Raw genomic sequence first — 6085 nt, 5'->3', positions numbered from 1 at the left:
AATGTAAGAAGCATAGGCACAAATCATCATAATGTAAAATCAAGGTATTGAATCTAGCAGAACAAATTGTGAAAGCTATATCTAGTTGGCACTATAACACCTTGTGCAGATGTCATTACTGTGGAGAATTTGAACACATTGGTATGAATTTTGTAAAACATCACATGAGGAGAAGAGATACTACCAAAAGATGTTTCATTTGTATAACACTTGGTCACCTTGCCAAGAACTATATGGATACTAGAAGAATAGAAGATGAAAAGAAGGCAAAAGTTGACAACATCAAAAAACAAATGAGACAATAATGGGTTGGAAAGTCAACCAAGAATGCAAGTCTGAGCAATGATGTTCAAATCACTCAAGAATTGGGTGACTCTACTATCTCCACTTGACTTCTCAAAAGAAAAACTAGAACTAGGCTACCAAAGAAGACATCTAAATAAGTTCCAGTTGTTAGGACAAAAGATCCATATCAACATTCAAGATGTGAAAGGGATCACTAAGTAAAAGGTATCAGTTACTATCGAGTTACCTTCCTTACTAAGTGAGGTTGAGTCACAAACTCTACCAAGTGAGGTTGGGAGTAATTAAGTTTTACATGTGGTTACCAAATGATGAAAGACTTTACCAAATAATCAATGCAAGAAAAGTTAATGACAATCTATCAAATGCATCTAACTTTTGTACTAGGCATTTATGGAAAAATTTGATAAAAGGAATGAAATCAAAGTCATTTTCACTGTGAATTTTCGAGAGAAAAATTGTGTAGAGCGATCTTCAAGGGCATTTAAGTGATTTGAGCAAATTCTCACCAAAAGTTTTTTGAATTCTTTCAAACCCTACTAAGTGAAGATGGCAGCAACGAATAACAAGGCAAAGTGAGGGTTAGACATGTTAGTTCGAGGTGTAGAATGGAAGGCACCAAACTTCAAGTTCACTCATGCAACCATTGAAACCCTAGACCCAAGTGGAGCACAGTCACAAATCCCTTCCAAGGTATTGTTAATCAATGACATCCATTCTCATTTTAAATGTGTGATTCAAGATATTGGCACCTTAGAAATGGATGAATGTTTAAAAGAGTTATGTGTTGATGGCATTTTGAAACCTAAGCACCAACATCTCAAGGCTAAATATTTAGCCCATATTCCTCACATGCCCCATGATTTCCAAGTCAAATGGATTAGGTATATTCTTAGCTGTGTGCACAATGGACAGTTGTGGTTGGAACAACCTATTTTGATTAGCAAGAAGATGATTCATAGGATTACTGGTCTCCCTATGCTGGCTAAAGCTTAAATGACAAAAACCCTAGGTCAGGTCGAATTGGAAAAGAAAACCCTAGCTAAGTGGGATGGTAGGGGAATGAAAATTAGTAGTGTCACTGACATGGAATTGAAGTTTGGCAATCATGTCATTGCACACAAGATCTATAGTTTGAGCAGGTTGAATAGTGTGTCATGCAAAGCAATTGACTTGGCATACAAAGTTGTCAAGAATAACCTTTCTCTTAACTTTGTTGAGCTACTATTGAATCAATTCAAAAAAACATGGAGAGAATTAGGACATCGAAGAATAACCTGTGTAATTTTGGCTCTCTATTGACATGTTTATTCTTTTATTTCAAAAATTATTTTCATCAAAAGGCACTATTGTTTGGAGGAAAGACATGCCAGTACTATATTAGATTAATGAATATATTGTTGAGATGTGAGAAAATTATACTAGTATTATGGATGATTATTTTGATACTTTCAAGGAGAAAATGACTAACAAATACTGAATCCCCAAGAAACTAGTTGAAGATTATAAGGATGATGTATGTTTTATGGTGGATAGTGATAAGGTATATATTCAGGCAGCTAGACCTAGAATTGCATGGGTAAAACCTCTAGGATATGAGGTAAATATTGATGAAACCAAGGATATAATTGAGGCACTAATTAATGAACTAGTTGATCCCAAGGCTGCATATTTTGGAATGTGTGATGAGGCTAACACTTGGATAGAACTAGAGATCAAGCTCCCTCAAGTGGTTAGCAAAGGCAAGAAAAGAATTGCCAAGTTAAAAACAAGCTCTAATCTTTTGTTAACCAAGGGAAAAGGTGAAGATGAAGAAGTAGAGGATGAAGAATTAGAGGAAGAGGAATCACTAAAGAAAAAGGGCAAGGTAATCATTACCAAGCCTGCCAAGACATCCACTGTAGTATTCACTAGAAGATCCTCTAGAATGAAGTTAGATAAAGAAGGGGGAGACATAATTTTCAAGAGGTCTCCACCCACAAAAGAAGAAAGGATGAAGGAATTGGAATTAGGTTCTGGGATAACTAATTTCAAAGCACTAAAATATGAGACCAAAACAACTAATGAGAAAAGGCAGATTGAAGATATTTTGATATCTAAAATGGGCAAATGGAAATACTCTCTTGACTAGCTCACTCAGCAAATTATAGATTCTTTAATGGATAAAATCAGGCCAAGATGGGAACATGCAAAACAAACTACTAAGGACATTCATGAGCAGACCCTGAGGCAAGTGATGCCAAATTAGAATGAAAAGGAAGTCAAGGAATCTTTGAAGAAAAATTGACTTTAAGATTTAATACTTGTATAATTTTATTGAAATAAATAGAGCATGTTGTGAAGAATGCAACAATCACATGGAAAAATATATATCTTCTTCATAAACTGAGTGATTTTTTGGTTAGCATAAGTGATACAGATGAAGATGAAGATCAAGAAAAGGATGAAGAAAAGGATGACGAAGAGGTAACACATTTGATAATGAGGATGATAAAGATGAACATAAGCAAGAGGCTACTGAGGAAGATGCACAAGAAGTTGAGGAAACTGACCTAGTCAAGATTGCTGCAGCAATTATTGCCTCACTTCCTCACTCTCCAAGAAAAATAGTGACAACATCAAGCACAAAGACAACCTCTATAGGATTGATTGTGTCTAGCACTAAAAGCACAAGCATACAATCAGTCTTTGCACTAGTTTAGCTCAACAAATCATTGACTAAAGTATCAATTACTTCATCTATTGAGCTACAGACTCTTCCATCTTCAATAGTTTTGAATAAATAGTTTTGGACACATCAATTTTGGCTTTAACATGTACTTCTGCTAGCATTTCTACAATAAGTGCAGTATCAATTTTTGTAGCAAGCCCCACTATTTCTACTATTGTTTCCATTCCAATTACACAAGAAATAAGTACAAGGAAAGTTGAGACCAAGCCTCAATTGAGCACAAATTTTTTGGGTAAAGGTAAAGAAAAAGAGGAGGATGTTGATCTTGATGAGGAAATTGTGATTCCTAATTGGGCTATTTCAAAACTCAATCTTGATCAAATGCAAACCTTTGGAGAATTACTCCAAAAGAAAGCCAAGAAATAGAGACTAAGAGAGAAAAGAGATAAAGAATTTAAAATCATTGAGGATGCTAAGAATATTTTGGTGAAGCTATAGGTAGAGAAATTGATTCTTCTTAGCTAGTTTTGTATCAGTTGGTAGAAGTAGTCCAAAAATATAATGAAGATCAAGATGAACAAGATAAATTATTACATAAAGTAGAGAAGAAGTTTGAGAATAAGGTCTTAGAACTTATTCCTCAAATGATTTCTATTTACCAAGTAGAATTATCTACTATTTTGGGTTCTCTTGGAACTTCTTGTACAAATGTAACTTTACTTTTTGGTGAATTATGTGATATTCCAAGTTTTACAAAGGAAATAAAAGATAAATTATCTAAGATTGATGAAGATCTGAAGGCAAGTGCTCAACAATTGCAACTTGACCCAAGTTAAAGCTCTACCCATTTCAAAAGAATCAATTTTTTGATAGATATGCATGTAGAATTGCTTAAAGAAGAAGCTAGAATCATATCTACATTGGTAGATATTTAGAATATGATACTCCCTAACATGGATACACTACAAAAGCTTATTGCTTATTCAAAAACTCTCATCGATGATAATAATTTCTCTATTGCAGACTATATGATTGAACTATCAATAGAAGTGCACATGACATTTCACACATGCAAGGTCTTGCAAGAGAATTGGGACAAGACTTTGGAAATCATACCAAAGGTACATTTATATTTCTTGTCTCATTTTGGCATTATTATGTAAATACATATAGTATAAATCTTTGGCATTAATGTCAAAAAGGGGGAGAAGATATTGGAGAAGATATAAGATGATATAAAGAGGAGAAAGATGTAAAAAGATAGGGGGAGAAAATTGTAGGAAAGTGTGAAGAAATATATATCATATGTATAGTAAACTTTATATTATCTTTGGAGGAAGCATTACCATGTACAAAAATGTATCCTTTACAACAATTTTTTTGAAAAATCTCAAAAATAGCATACTCTACCGAGTTGGAGATATAAGGTGATGGATAATATAGTTTTGACTGATAAGTGTTTTGTCACTAATGCCAACGGGTGTGATTGTTGACATTCTAGTCATGTTTGTTATTAGTGACATACACTTATTCATATTGTGAGTTCATACCAAGCATATTGTATAGTTAATAGTGTTAACCAAGCATTTTAGTTGCTACTAAGTCCTATAGTTGCTATTGAGTCCTATAGTTGCTACTGAGTTCTATGGATAGATTTCAGTTTGAACCAAGTAGTTACAATGTAGTTGAAGATCAACAGTGTAAACCAAGCATTATAGTGTATGCCAAGTTTACTAGTGTAAACTAAGCTATGCAGTGGTTATCGAGTTCATAGTTGATGTGATGCAAGTCTAGTGTTGATCAAGCTACTCAATATTAACCAAGAGACTCAATTTATGCCGAGCTCAAAGTGATAGTGTTTATCGAGCTATGTACTATTAAGAAAGTGATTCAATTTATATGTCAAGTTTCACAATATTCATTAAGTCACCAGTGCGGATTGAGTTCAACACTACTTGGAAGTGATTAATATGGATCGAGCTTCTACATTTACCGAGTGCATGACAATGCCCAATAGTGCCAATGGATGTTGAGTATTAGAACCTCACTGAGTCAATCTTTAGAGCCAAAGTATCTACACTTTGGTCAACTTTGTAATATTTTGTGTAAACTTGTATTATGGCCAACTTTGTAATTATGTAATTGGATTGATATATATGTAATGTAATGTATCACATCCAATGAATACATAGAATCAAAGAGGAAGGAATGTAATCATTAGAGAAGAGCAAAAGAGTGAATTACAAAGGCTACAATAGTATAAGGAGCAACACAGATTCATCTATCACAACAAGGTGATTTGTACATTTAGAGGAATCTCATTCAACAAACCAAGTTGCAAATCAAAGATCAGCTACTATTTCTTCCTAATAGGTGGATTAGTCAAATCCTTTAACAAGATAGACCTAAAAGTCTTATCTAAATCTCTTTACCGAGTGCATACTTTATTGTATGTTTGTAAATCCTTTCACAAGGTGGACCTAGTAGTCCTTATTGTTCCTAACAGGCAGATCATTAGAAGTGATCAATGTAAGCCTTAACAGGCTAACTTTATATTACAGTACTAAAGCTTGTGGGTATCATCCCCACCCCAATTTTACTTTCTATTTGGAAGGTTTTTGGGTCACCAAATCTTGTGTCGTAGTTTTATGTATGCTTTCATAGTTATTAGTTTCTCATGCATGAAGTCAGATCAAAATTCATAAAAAGGATTTATTGCTAATTGGGATAAAAGTTTTAGAAGTTCTTGATTCACCCCTCCCCTCTCAATAACTTATCTTGTCATAATATTTTAAATACCTAAAACTTGAGCACAAGCACTTGGAATTGAAGGGTTTGATCCATATATTGCACATGTCAAGGAATTTTCAAATTAAGTGGATTAGGTTTATCCTAAGCAATGTTCATGATATGCAATTCTAGTTGGATCAACCCATCAAGATCACAAAGAAAATGATTCATAGGGTTACTGGGTTTCCCATGCTTGATAAAGCTAAGATGACCAAAACCCTAGGTTAGATTAAGTTGTCAAAGAAGACTCTCACCGAGTCAAATGGTAGAGGAATGAAGTTGAATGGTCTCATGGACATGGAGACAAAGTTTGGTATTCAT

The sequence above is a fragment of the Cupressus sempervirens genome, chromosome 11 (genome assembly GCF_028749045.1).
Source record: "Cupressus sempervirens isolate cs-2001-9-10 chromosome 11, ASM2874904v1, whole genome shotgun sequence".
In the NCBI taxonomy this organism is placed as follows: domain Eukaryota; kingdom Viridiplantae; phylum Streptophyta; class Pinopsida; order Cupressales; family Cupressaceae; genus Cupressus; species Cupressus sempervirens.
The sequence above is the reverse complement of the archived record's forward strand: the minus strand, read 5'-3'. Positions refer to the sequence as shown.